The sequence below is a fragment of the Monopterus albus genome, unplaced genomic scaffold (assembly GCF_001952655.1).
Source record: "Monopterus albus unplaced genomic scaffold, M_albus_1.0 scaffold7.1, whole genome shotgun sequence".
Lineage (NCBI taxonomy): Eukaryota > Metazoa > Chordata > Actinopteri > Synbranchiformes > Synbranchidae > Monopterus > Monopterus albus.
Genome location: NW_018127887.1, coordinates 3,380,515 through 3,395,577, shown reverse-complemented (window position 1 = coordinate 3,395,577; position 15,063 = coordinate 3,380,515). Strand labels below are relative to the sequence as shown.

The window sequence follows — 15,063 nt, the reverse complement described above, 5'->3', positions numbered from 1 at the left end:
ATGGGGGTGGGGGTTCAGGACAGAGTGTTAACATGCACACAGGCATGCAACAGCAGTGGTTCTCCAATACAGCAGCAAAGGACAGAAGATAACTTGGCACTGACATTTCATTGCTATTTTACAACTCACACACACACACACACACACACACACACACACACACACTGTAGAGGGCTGTGTCCTTGCAGTAGGATACTGCTTCTTTACCAAAGCAGTCACGTAGATTGCCATATATCATGTCTATAAGCTCAGGGCTTTTATACAGCTCATCTTCCCATTGGCTGCACAAACACTTAGTCCCCATAACTTTCTGGACCTGAGCCAAGCAGCAAAAACATTAAGATAGTAAAGACTCCAAAGCCAGAAAGACGAATCGAGCAGGTGAACAGACAGAAAACAGCAAAAAGAGGGAAAGATAACGAGGAAGACTAGGGAGGTGGACAATAAAAAAGAAGAAAGGAGTGTCAGATGTAGAGAGAAGCGTAATCAGACCAACAACCACAGAGGTACAGTATGCAGAAAGAGGTAGACAGACACAGATGAGCATGAGGACAGAGAGGAAATTTATGCAGGCAAAAACAGAGAGACAGGTAGGAGCCATACAGAAAACAGAGTTCAGCAAACAAAGAGAGAGACAAGCAGACAAACGTGAGCAGAGACAGAGAAAAATAGAGGTGGAAAGGCAGAGAGTAGTAGGCTGACGAGCAGACAGACCAGTCAGAACAAAACAGAGACACAGGCAGAGAAAAAAACAGGCAGCAGACAGAAAAACAGAGAAAGAGGCTGCCCCATAGAGAGAAACAGGCAGGCAAATATGAGAACAGACGCAATCAGGAGGAAAACACACAAAACAGAGTGCGCATAGAAAACACCCCCCATCTGAATCTATAGGTTTGACACAGAAAACCTTTAGGCTGTACACAGACTGCATGTAGAAAGATGTTCATCAATCCACACTGAAACACGCTGTACACCATTCCACCTTAAGAAGAAAGCATTAGGACTGAGCTAAGAGAAAAACACCAGCATTAACAAACAAGTTCATTCTTTCACACCAAATGTGAACATGAACTAAGGTCATTCAGACATATGGTGTCGCTTTCAGATAATTAAAGATTTAACAGTTTTTTGATCACTTATGTTTTTTTATCTTGTTCGTATAAAGAAGAGCTGTTAGATCCTTTATTAAATGATTCACTAAAGCACTGAACAGAACCAGATTAACTTAGAATTATTTTACTTACATCCATTGATTGGTTCATTCAATGCGCTAAATGATTTTTCCCCCTTCGGTTTTATATATACAGATGTGTGTGTGTGTGTTGATGGTAGATGCAGGTTATATTTTGATGTTTTATAAATAGCAGTCCTGAAATCTTGACATCACATGTGGAAGGGGGATGACATGATCAGAAAGCGCAGTCTGAAAATTATTCTTTGACTTGCAAAATGTAAATAGTTAAGATACGTAGCTTTGATACAGTAGATGAAAACAATAAGTGAAACTAATATATTGGGCCACTCCTTTTCATTTCTGAGCCCAGTGCATTTAATTTTTGAGCACGAGTTCACCGCAGCACCATAAAGTTTACAACCATGACTCTGACAGATGATCACTGTCATTCTTCTCGTTGCAGGCAAACCAGTAACTTGTAAAGTCACTGGTAGGAATAAATGAACCCAGCATGAGCTTTGGGTGGTCATAATAGAAGAGCTGTGCTGATTATAAGTGTGTCTTGGTGCATGTGTGTGTGATAACCTTGCCCCAGGGCAGTGTGGGAAAAGCAGATATGAACATCAGGAAAGTCCTGTGTGTAAGTGATTTATGGTCGAATAAAACAAGCTGTGTGTGAATACATGTTTTCACATTACATACATATTTTAATGGAAATTTCATTTTTATGCAGACACTACATTGGTAAGGCACTTTTATTTTGAAACTGGTGGTGCTGTTACAGTGTAGAGCACAGGTTAAAACAGGCATCTCTCAGCTTTTCAGCCTCGTACTGTGGATGTAAATAACTGCAGAATGCGTCTTCCCTCCTTCTGCATTTAGTTATGTGTGTAGGCATGCCCAGACTGTTTCTGACATCTCTGGTAGCCTTTCCACCCTCACACCCCACAGTGGCATCTATAGCCATGGTGTTAAATGGCCCAGCATGCTTTTCTGGCTCCAGCATGGTTCATTTGAAAATTAGCAAACAAAAGAAGTACTGGTCCTTTTTCTTCCTACATACACTATGACTAGTTAAAATCTTGTGTTGCCTTCTGCCTACAGTGCTTGAAAGGTTTGTGTTGCTGCTAATCCGCTGACGACAATGTCTACGCTCCATCTTTCATGTGTCATGCACTCAGTAAAGGTTCATCATCACTGCAGAAAATTCATTTGACAAAATCCACATCATAGAACGTGAGAAGCCACTGAAGACTGAATTCTTATCCATCAGTAAACTCCTCCTCATACCATACTGTAATTGTGTCTGTACAGTTTTTATAAAATACCGACTTCACAGGTTGGTGCCAAAAACATCAACAGTGTAGAGGTAAAACCATTTGTAGGTTTACTCTCAAAACAAGTATTAATTTTGATATAAATACAGCTGAGTGTCCACAGTTCCAGTATTCCACTGCTCATGTCACAACGGTCCATGTTCCGCATGTTGAGCTCTTGATCGTGTATTGTTGTGGACAGCATCATCATCTACTGCCACCAACATACCTAGCCTTAAACTGTAAAAATGAACCTACACAGTAAAGATAGGAAAGTGGTGAAATAAAAAGACCCAAACCAACTATCCCATAGGCTGCATTTCAATACTTCTGGACTTCCCTACCCTGTCATTTAACTCACTGACTGATTGCATATCTTCAGTTAAAACCAATATGTTCTCTCTATTCTACAGAAAAGACAAGAAAAATATTATTAAGCACAGTTTTCATTATTCTCCCCTGCATTTTGATTGACTCGATCATCCACATGCCTTCAGAGACTTAAGTCAGCATTGTATCCTCCTGTTACTGATAGAAAGCCACAGAGCGTTGCCAACCCATCTCCGACCAGCAAGAAATCATACAGGGCGGTTGACCGCTCCCGAGTTTAAACCTAATGACTCATCCTTAAACGTGTCTTGTTATCACCAAGGTAACAGGTATTCCTTAGCAACAAGAGCATCATCTTCCACTCTCAGTGTTAAGGCGTGGGATTCAGGCCACGGGTGTCCTTGAGCTTTGCCCATCTATCCCAGCAGTGGTGTCTTTACCTCTGATTGATTCACGGTTAATCTTTGATTCACTGCACCTTGGCCTGTGTCGGCAGGACAGCTGACTCATTCTCTCCTCTCCTCCGGAGTATCTGTCTGTGTGGAGAACTGAGATCTCACCACTATTTTCAGGATGCAGCCTGACGTCACCAGCTGCACTGCCCCCACATAACCTCACGTAGCACAATATGGCTCTGCAGGATCCCGTTTCACCAGCGCTCGATTCAACACACTAGCACAGGGTGCCACGCTAAAGTCCCATACAGTATGAATGTGTGTCATGACTACCGTCAGAGACGTGAAATCTATTTTGGCCTCAAAGTATTTTCACTGGCTAACATGAAGAATCAATAACAGTTAAATGGAAACTAAGGTTTATTGCATCACTGGGTTTTATTTTCATCATTTTCTTTCCCCTCATTTGGTATAATACAAGTATAATACAAATTTTAAAAAAAGTATTATTATACATTATTAGCCTATATATTAATGCAGCTCATTTATTCATTATACTGAACTTTGACAGCTGCAGGTGCACAAAACTTGATTTATTTTCCATCACACAGCGTATAGTTTTGTGCTTACTCTTCATGTTGCGATGTGTACAGCCTGTTTGCATCTGCCTTGTTCCCTGAGACGCTTCAGCTCACAAATGTCCTTGACAGGGATCAATAAAATGTCATCACAGCTGAGGCACTCCAAAGTGTAAAAATTGCAACCGCTGTTAATGTTTCATTAACAGCGCCAATTCCTGTCCCGATGTCATTACACAAGACACTGAACTATTGCCCCCTCCCTCACCGCACTGTACGTACAGTAAAAGCATCAGCTAAATGGCCATAAGCTGAAATGTAAGCTCTGATTTGTAATAGGTTTGCACAGTTTTGTGCAACTCTCCATGTTTAAACTAAACACTGTGAATTCAGCAGTCTCTGCTTTGTGTCGAAGAGCTCAGGCCACACCAATCTATAGAGGTTGAACTGACTGTTGCTACAATGTCCCAGAGGAAGCCAATGGATACAAGACCACACGCTATGCTGCTCTGACTAAACTGCAATACAATGTATAATGCATAACATACCCATATGAATGCAGGCACAAATGCAAAGATGGCAGGCAACAAAACTAAAACAACTCAGCAAAATATATACAACCCCCCCTATTAGCAGAAACAGTGATGTTTGTGCACTAAAATAAACTTGTAGCAGTCAGACACTGTGTGAAAAAGTACTGTGATAAAACCCGTTGACTTGGAATAAAATTTGCATTGGAAAGTGGAGCACTGCTTTGCATGGCTGGCGGGGTGACATATGTACACACAAACACGCACACACAGTGCCTTGAGGCAGTGGATGTCAAGTGGCATAGCTGCAGACCCAGTAGGACGAGCACATTTCTGTCTCATAAACCCAAAGACTAACTTCCACATCTTCAAACACACAAAAAGATACATTCATACCAATAAACTTAAATTCATTCTCATATTTCTCTGTATTTGTGTGCATTCATGTGCAGGTTATGTGCGTTTCCCATGCTCTGTTGTACAAAAGAAGTGTTTACTTCACCCAGTACAGAAACATCTAACCACATATTACACACTGTAGAAAGACGGTGGGTGTTTGCTCTACCTTTCATTGTGCAGTGCACTTTACACTCTGCACTCCTCTTTCCATAGAGCACTCATCCACTGCATTCTGTATTTATACATTCCAGTGACGTCAGAAGGCCACAAAGCCTAGTATTGTGGAAGTTACATCCACCCACACTTGTTACATCAAGGGAAGCCTGTGCATGTGTGTACTATGCCAGTCAAACAACATGTACTGTAGGCACATGTACTGCAAATACACGCACAGTGTACAGAGTGATGGTCCTGTCAGCTCCATTTTCTTATTTACCATGTTATATGAGCATGTTCATCACCCGTGGCGCTCTATGTGGATGTGCTTAAGGGTTTTGTCAACAGGCAGGAAGGTGCAATGTCAGACTGCAACATGCATTTCTGTTGGTCCTGGCCAACAAACCAAATTTTTCAAATTACCTGCATGTACTGTATCTTCAACTGGCCAAAACTGAATCATATTGCAGTTTTCAATAATTAAACAGGAAAATGAAACTGTGAACAACTATAACAACAATGAAATTAAAGTTCAACCAACCCTCCCTGACAGTTAATTATTAGCACGTTGCTGCAGCCTGCTCACCCCTCCTATGGGGCCTCAGTAATACCGAGGGCCCCACCTTGAGCTGAACACTCGTCCTAAAAACATAATACCATGAGTTTTCAAAAGCTGCCTCTCAATCATTTCTTTTAATCACTTTCAGTCAAAGACAATGTCACAATTAAGAAGCTCTATACTGTGGACCAGAACTACACTATCATATAGAAGGTCTGCTGTGAATAGAAAGCTTTTTTTTATTTATTTATCATATTTTACGTGATCCAATGCAGATTGGAGGACAAGAACATAAGTTGTTTTGTCGAGCTGTCTCCTCTGATCTGTTTCAGCTGACGCGGTTTATCGTGATGAGATTCACATATTAACATCATAACAGAAAAAAGGATGTGTCAGAACTAGCAATCATTACACCTCCTTCGGAATAACCTATCCAAGCCTGGTTATTGTCTTCAGCTTATAAAAGCTGCTGCACGAATACAGAGAAAAACACAAGTGGAATGGATTTACACAGACAGAAGGAGCAAGGCGAAAGCACTGAAAAACAGCTACATTTCTTCAAATTTATCTGGGAAGAAACTCCAGAAATGCTTTTAATGTGCTACCAATTTTTTTTTTTTTTTTACTGAAAAGCCCCCTTGAAAATTCAACAGACATGCTTATTGCTGTCTTTTACAGAAACACTTTTAAAAAATGATTGCAGCTAACAATTATTTTTCATTTCTTTTACTTTTAGGTCTATGAAACGTCAAAGATTTATATAAGAAAGCCTCATTTCAATACCCGGAGTCCAAAATGGTGTCTTCTAAATGTCGTTTTGTCTTTCCAACTGTCCAAAACCCAGTAGTTTTCATTTTTTACTATGATATAAAAGAGAAAGAGAAAAGCCTGACATTTAAGAAGACAAAATCAAAAAATGTTTTTGTTTTTCTGGATAAATGGCTGAAAATAGGAATTCATTATCAGAACAGCTGCATTTTATTGTTTTGGCCCACTGACTTAACTGGCTGATAGTTTCAGCTCTATAAAATACTTCAGACAGAAAATGAAGCTCTAATGCTCTTGACTTTATCAGACAGATGCTAATTCTACCAGCTGCACATCTACTCTCTCTGGACTAAAACCCTCTCAGCTTATCAGTCATCCTCTTCCCTTTACCTTTGTTTTGGAAAATAGTTTGCATTTTTTGTGTTCTTGGTAAAAAACTGTTATGCTAAAACAAAGCACAGCCTGGGAGTCAGTGCAGGGACAAAAAAAAAAAATCATTATTTAGCCTATTAGTCCCGTCAGTGCCGTCCTCCTTTGTCACCTACTCCTGTTCATTGTTTCCTCTTCTACATGAGTCTTGCTGAGGAGACAAAGAGGGCAACATCATTAAATAAAATGTTACAACAAAAGCCTTAGCAGCTATACCAGTCTTGTAAACCCAGCACCCCTTCGACACTCTGTTCTCCTCTTTTTTAATGTTTTCTTCTGATACCTTTTTTGGAGGACCCTGTGGCACAGGCGACGCGCACACAAAGCCAGACCCCATTTCTTCTTGGTCAGACACGAGCTTAACTCCATGAAGCAGGAATCAAGGAAAGATGTATAAACAGAAAAAGCATGGCAGCTCCAGTTGTCTGCAGTAGGCTCCCAGATACCCCAGTGGGCGGACGAGACAAACCCGGCCTTGAATTCCAGTAGATATCACGTGGGGATGTGACACCCACCTGCTAAGGGTCATTCTCAGTGCCCATATAACACACACAAAGACACTCACACTACAGCATAGGCATTCACTTTATAGAAAAAAAGAACACAAAAGGGAATTATGGGAATTGTACCTATGCATAATATCCAGACAGCCAGAGGCACACATTGAGATTACCACACCCAGCCCAGCAGTGTGTGTCAGTACCAACAGGAAAACACACACCACTGTAGCTTTATTGGCCCTTACCACCAGTTTACTTCTGTGAAACTAGAGGACTGGGTGTGAGCAGGCATGTTGGCATGTTAGAGGGCTTTCATGAGTCCAGCGCTCAATGAGCCCCACCCTGATGTGCATTTATAAAAAGCTTCACAGACACAACAGAGGAATACTATGCTCAGTTATGCAGCAGACAAGTAACTCAGTACAACAGGGCAAAAGGCACTGATCAGGGGTTACGTGTAATGTTCGTGCATCTGTGTTTGTGTGATCGTAGCAGAAAACAAATGGCACCTTCAAATGCAGACATATAATCTTTTCACAGGCACATTCCTATGCAAAGCCACACAAACAAACACATGCTTCCACCCCCCAACACACAAACAGGACATTATCATTCCGCTGCTTCAACGCTGCAGCATCAGTACAGATTAGTCCCCCGGTGACCCAGCACTGCTCAACACACTGCGCAAGTCTGCAAAGAGCCATTTATCTTCTCCCTCCATCTTCGTCTATCTTAGGCTCCCCAGCTGCCTCCATCGGTTGTCTCGTGAGGTTGCTGCTGTCCTCTCATGTTCTCTGATCTCTATCTTCTTCTTTCTCCCTTCAGCATTATCATCTCTTTCTCGTTCACGCCGAGGGTTTATCTCTCTCCCAGCGCTATCACCACATTTCCTTGCTTCTTTCCTCCAAAAATATCACATTTCCTCACTCCTCTTTCTCTCACTCTTTTCCCATTTCCTTGTTTCTGCTGAGTATAACTTAGACGGTGTCATAACTGTAAAGTGAACTCCAGAAAGACTAATACGATGATAGCTGTTAAATAATGAGAGAGAGAGGCCCTAGCTGTTTCCATACTACAGCTAAAGGTAATATACATGTACAGAATGTCTCATTTTTTACTTCATCAAGCCCTTATTGCATAATGGGAATAAAGTCTATTTTTGAAATGGCTAAAATTGATTACTGAAACAAATTCACAGCTAACCAAATAATATCAATGAAAAACATGTCATTTAATGGATTCAGAAAAGAGCAGCTCAAAACTTTTTGGGTTGACAAATAGGCAATCTGTGTCGGAAAGGTAACCGAGAGCATCTCAAAATATAAATGTATTATTTTGAACTGAATGATGAAGTTCTAGTCTGTTAGCTACAGTTTCAATGATGCATAAATGGTTGTTTGCATTTTTGTGATAAATTTGATGCAATGAATTCACAGCAACAGTCATTAACAACAATAAACACGAGTAATGCAGCCAGTAACCTAAAAACTGCACGAGAACCGGCTCCCACAGAGAAACTAAAAACCTCCCAGATGCCAGGTATGGAGGTTAAAAACAGAAAGAGAAAAGGAGGAGAGAAAATGGACCAAAAAAGAAGGAGAGTGAGGGAGCCATCTAAAATGATTAGCACAGGAAAGACTAGTATGCCGACTGGAATGCTGTGTATGTAAACATACAACAGGGACTGGGAGCAGTGAAGACAACCAAAGTACAATGATAAGCATCCCTGCTGTTCGTCATGTGGACCAATGGCAAAATTCCCATCTCTCTGTGCAAAACAACACAATTTTAGGTGTAATTTGCTGAAAGCTTTTGCCAAAACCAGATGAGTATTTTCAGAATGGAATGCAGCAGAGCCAAGAATGGGAAAACATGCTGTTGATACTGATAAAGATAAAAAAAAGTGAAAGGAATTTGACTCTTTTACTTGTAGCAGAGTATTTTTACACTGTGGCACTGTTATGTTTACTTAAGTATAGAATTTGAGTACCTCTTCCCCCACTGGAAAACATCCTACTGAACATTAACAATATTACCCTGCAGTATAGAGATGTTTTTAACCCTTCTCATCTACAGTACTACTGTTACCACAGCATGACCTTTGACCCCATACTACACTCAGCAATACTACGACTTTGCTGAAACACTCGCTGCAGATCAGGTGTTTGGGTCAGGATCACATGAACACTCCTTAAGAGTATCACCATGGCGATCACCTTACTGGTGATCACTACTTGTGAAGTGTCTTGTTTCTGATTGCTGGATGCTTGACTCAGTGAGTCCTATTACTGACTAAGCACATGTGCAGGGTGGAAATTCCCAGTGTTTTTTGTAGTGACACAGCAACGAAGTTGCGCTATGCAGTAAGTTTAGACTTGTCTGCAAGACTTCTAAATTTCAGGCCAGTTTCAACTAGACATACACCCACAGACAGTTTTATTTGCCATTGCTACATCACTGAAAGCCCTTAGAGGCTCAGAAGGGATGAGAGAACGCGTGAGGATATCTCCTCTCCATCTGTCCCAAATGATGACTGCAGCCCAAATAAAAGAGGTAGCAGGAAAGAAAGCAGAGCCAGTCTGCTTCTTCCCAGACATAAAAGGGGGCTGGTGGATACTGGGGGGTAATGGAGGCCAGATTGCTACTGTAGCTACAGCTCCCAGCCACACTTCATTAGGTGCTGTCATGTTGTGGCATGACAGGGGCCACATACTGTAGCTCTGTGCATGTGTGTGTCTGCAGCGATGTGGGTCAGACCAGAGGAGATGGTGGAGGCCATGTAGTCCAGCTGAAGCTGCATACTGCATTCTGTGTGAATGGATGTGACGCTGTCTGCTGCATCAGCCTGGCCGACTGACTGACTGGAGACTTTCCAACACTTCACATTCCTCTGCTGCTCCTATACGTCTCTCCTCCCTTTCATTTAACCACTTTCAGCTTTTTTTATGGCTTTTCTGTGTTTTCACAGTCAATTCATCTCTCAATATTCTCTTGGTTAATCAATTAATTGTTGAGGTTACATCAGAAAATGAGAAAAATGGCTTGTTTTGCCCAATCGGTAATCCAAGACCTAAGGAACTCAATTTTGAATAATATAAGCCAGGAAAAACAGCTCATCCTTACACTTGAGAAGCTGAAATGAGATTGATTTGTCACTTTTGCTTAATTCTTCAAACAATTAACTGATTATCAAAAAAACAGTTTGATTATGTTTAACTAATAGTGAATCAGCTAATTGTGTTTGTCCCTATCTAGTCACAACCTGCCCACCACCAGAGATCCTGCAGATCACTTAATGTCCATTTTCAAAAATAATCCTGTTTCTCCCATTGATTACTGCTTGGATAACAGCTTTTGCACAAATTAACCACCACCACTGATTTAAAGTTACTGCCCAGTCCAAAACTCAAAGGCCTCCAGTTTACAAGAAGCAAAGACAAAGCAAATCAGTAAATATCATATGTGAGAAACTGGAACCAAAGAATTTCAACATTCTTCTTGAAAAGGAAAACACTCAAAACATTTAACTAATTATCAAAGTTGTTGCTGACTCAAGTTTCAGGTGATGGACAAACAGGTGAATCAACTACCTAAACTCTGCAGCTCGATATTCCATTTACTGTGTAGTTGACATCATATTAATCAGCAATAATTTTGATAAACATCTAATAGTTTTAACTAATAAATGTAATAAAATACCAAACATTCTCTGGTTCCAGCTGCTCCAAGTGAATGTCTTTGCTCTGGAGTGCTGGATGGACAAAGCGAGGCATCTGAAGATGTCGCCCTTGACTCTTGAGGGCTGCAATGTATGTTTTTTCCTTTCTTTTTACTACTTTTATGAACCACACAGTCATAAAAGTCATTGGTTGGCTAATCGAGAACAAACATCACTGTTAGTTAGTTCCTAATGTAGAGATTTGGTTTCATTTCTGCTAGTCATGCTTAACAAGACAGAAAAAAGAGTGAGGAAGGTGGCTGCACAGGAGTATCTGGATGTATCCAGTAGCCTGAGTAACATGGTGTCAAATAGATGAAAGAGGAGATGAGATGATAAATTTTATATATCATCCTCCCTCTCACCTGTCTTATGCTCTCCCCCTACCTTTTTAAGCTATCTCTTCCTCTTTGCTCCTCCTTCCTCTTCCTTTCTCCTTCCATGAAGAGTTGCAGTTCCAGTGCTAACAATAAAAATCATGCATCCTCCAGTCACACTCACATGGCGCAGATGGACACTCACACTAGAATGCTCAAATCATGGATATGAAAAATGTAGGGTTGGTGTTCCTGGGAAAACCAGCAAGCAGAAACTCAAGTTAGAAAGCAGCCAACCCAAAGAAATCCCACCCTTTCGTTCTGACTTCTCTCCAAAGCCACTCCTCCAAAACGCAACGCGCACTGCAACGCCCCCCCAAACAAAACAACAATAATTACCTGTCCAGCAGAAATACGGCCGCCATGGCGTCACTTTTCAGCCCCTTTTGTTCAGTTGATGCCATTGTTCAAAAGCTACACCAATGTTAATTCTGGTTTTACTTCTTGGGCTCCAGTCGTCATTTCTGTAAAACGGTAACACATCTGCCTGCAACTGCAGCACCTTATGGGAGACTCTTGGCTCAAGAACTAAGTGCACGGGCAGCGTGCGTGCAAGTAGAAAGCAGGTTGACACGTACAGTAGGTAGGCCATCTAATGGTTTTGCTCAGGACAAATAAAACTATTTTTTTCAGCACATCAAATTGTTTTCTGTTTGTTGTCAATGCATTTAATCTGTTCATTGCCATTGGGGTGAAAAGAGAAAATGCTTCTGAAAAGAATCTCCAGCCTTACATTTTAGCCCACCTGTCATCTTCTCCTACATGCACAGGCTGAGGTGGATTTGGCATTTTCAACAACTCATTGAAATGCTACATTTATTTAAACACACAAAACCATTGCAACCAAAGTAAGGCAGACAGGGTTTCCTCTCAGTACTCCTGTCTCTCAGCGGCTCCAGCTTTGCGACAAAGCCAGTAAACTCTGGACCTATGCTTGTTTAGTCAAACGTAGCCAAATTTTATTTGATCTTTAAAGAAAGTCTCTTCAAAGGACATAAGCCCTCCACCCATGGCCTAAACAAACGTGCTGTCACCACTCAGAGAGGAGCTTTCAGCTTTTCACACGCACCAAGAAGGTGCAAACACTTACATATCCTTATGCACACACCCCTTGTCCTGCCATGCCTCAAGCGCCAAGTTACACAACAAGGATCGTCTTTCTAATGCGTGTACTCCAACTGAAATCTGTCACAATGCCGCCTCTTGCTTTTTTCAGGCCTGACTGGTTCATCTTTTTGGTTTAACACACTTAAGTTATCCAATTCATTCTGCCTTATTGTTGACAAACATGTTACTACACATCCCACATGAAGCACACCACAGCGCTGTGTGTGTGTGTGTGTGTGTGTGTGTATACTGCACACACGAGGCGCCTGGAGTCCAGATGGTGTTGTCCCAAAATGCAGGCCCAGTATAAACTCTGAAGTCTGATCCACACTCAAATACAAATGACTAATAAAACCAAAAGATATGTCCAGCCTCCAAATCCTTTCCTGCTGCTTTACGTACAACAAACAAACATTACTGAATAATCTATCCATTGATTTAAAATTGATTGGTTTGTTTAGGATTTGCTTTTGCCAACCAACAGTCCAAAAACCAAAGCCATTCAATTTACAATAGTATAAAATGAGCAAATCCTCACTTCTGAGACACTGAAAGCACAAAATGTTTAGGATTAAATTATTTATTAATGAAGTTATCAAAATAATTATGAATCATTTTATATCAGGCTTTTTTTTTATTAATTGTCAAACAATTCCTTTCTGCATGCTAATGTCTTCACACTACCACAAAGGTGTATTCATTTGATCTTTCTAACATATTCCTTGTCACATGAATCTTTCCTGAACTGGAAATTTAAAAAAAACTAAGTATAATCATGTTCCTCCTTTTGTTAAAGCAAAACTGTATCTACAGCACATGCACCCAGTCCAGAAGGCCTCCCAGTTGTCCATGTCACACTCACAAAGCTGCAGATTCCTCTCTGATCCTAGCTTGTGACAATCAATTACAGCTTTAATCACAAGGGTATTAGCAGCTAGTTTACTCATGAAGTTCATAACTGACAGCGTTATCAGCTAGTTATAACTGAATTCTGATAGATAGAAGAGAAAATGTTATGACTAGCTACATTAACAGAACTGTTAAGCTGCTCCATGACTGGTCAACCTGAGACGGCCTGTTGCTCTGGTCATATGAGCTGTTGCAGTTTTTAAAGCGGGCAGTAGAGTATCTATGAGCTACCTGCCAAGCAACAAGGGACTGCTGCATTATTCTTAATTACAGTCACATAACTGTGACCCAAACAATAGAGGATGGGGAAAACTAGCCGTGTGATGAAATAGACAAACCTCACCGCACCAGTGCTGCCATATGATATTTGTGTCTATGATTCTGAGCTCAAGAATCCTATTGTCCTTATCTAGGTGCAGTAAATGCTGTACAGTATTATCCATATTTGTACTCAAGTGCATGTGTTTTATCTATATCCAATGCCACCACCTCTTTCTCCAAATTAAAATTCATGATCACCCAAAACTGCCAATAAAACGCTGATCTCCTCTGTGCCCAACTGTCCATGTACCAATGCCTGATATTTGTAATGCCCATTTACTTCTGCCTATTTATGCCCACTGTGCTGTGCACTTGAGTGTGCCAGTCTGGGGCCTAGCCTACTGTAGCCTGTGAGGATGGCAGCAGCTCTGCCTGATCGCACTTGGCACAGCATCAGTGGCTACCTGAGTCATCCAGTCTGCCTGCTCCTCACCCTCCAGCGCCCATCAAATCGAGCTCTTTCAGCTTTCGCATGCTGAAAGAGGAATGTGGGCTTGGTCTGAATCGATGTGAATGGATATGGGGCGCTTTGCATGCAGTGTGTGATTTGGGCAGACATCACAACAGAGATAGAAAGGCTTTGTTTTCACATTTCTCCTGTCTGCTTTTCATTTTTTTCAACATAATAACCAATAAAACTTAACTGAACGAGTAGCAACTGAAGCAACTCCCAGGGATGTAAGACACTACTGCAACAGAAACTTTCTAAATCAGTGTCACCTAAGCAACCCTGTAAGAAATCTAACCATGTTCACTTTGAATAACATGAGTGGGATGTGTCTGAAATGGCTTCTGAACCGTGGCTAGTCTTGGTACGTGTTCATCATGTACTGTGAAATACTTGGTGAAAGCCATCTGAAAAAGACACTGGTGTGCACGTCTTTGTACGTATTTTCAAAAAGCTACAGACCATATGGTAAGACAGGAAACTGAATGTGTCACTATTTGTGATTCACTGAACCCTTACAGCTGGTCAAATTATGTGTCTGGCTGTTGTGTACAAGTTGTGTAGCATTCAGAGGTGCCATTGTTCAACAATGCTGTGCACTGAAGTGCGTCATGTGGCGAGCTGCTGTCTTGCACTGCTGCTGAGATGCACTGCTGATGCTGTGGTTGGCTGTTGATGTTGACGTGTGTTGACACTCTTGCTGTATAAGCTCTGTGCACCACCGCCATAAATAGACTGTGGGTATGTGAATGCGTTCTTGTTATTGTTGTCATCGGAAATGTTGCAGCCTCAGAAGGCAGCAGCAGCCCAAATCTGTATCTATGAGGAGGTGTCTGAAAGAGCTTATGTTCTGGGATGTTGTTTAAATGTATGGACTGCATATACTGTTACGTGCATCTAGTTATGGCTGCTCTGTTTTACCAGCTGACTGAAACATTACAGCACCATGCAACAATGAACCACTGCGATGTTTCCCTACTACAGCTACTGTTGTGACCCACACAATAGAAGAAACCAGCTAATGATACACAGACAAACAGAAAGAGACA

At 41.3% G+C, this 15,063-nt stretch overlaps 1 protein-coding gene across 8 annotated transcripts in view; it reads right to left on the bottom strand.

Moving 5' to 3' along the window:
• srpk2 (SRSF protein kinase 2) overlaps nt 1-15,063 on the bottom strand; it is a 51,768-nt gene that overhangs the window by 20,566 nt on the left and 16,139 nt on the right. The gene's annotated exons all lie outside the window — the stretch shown is intronic.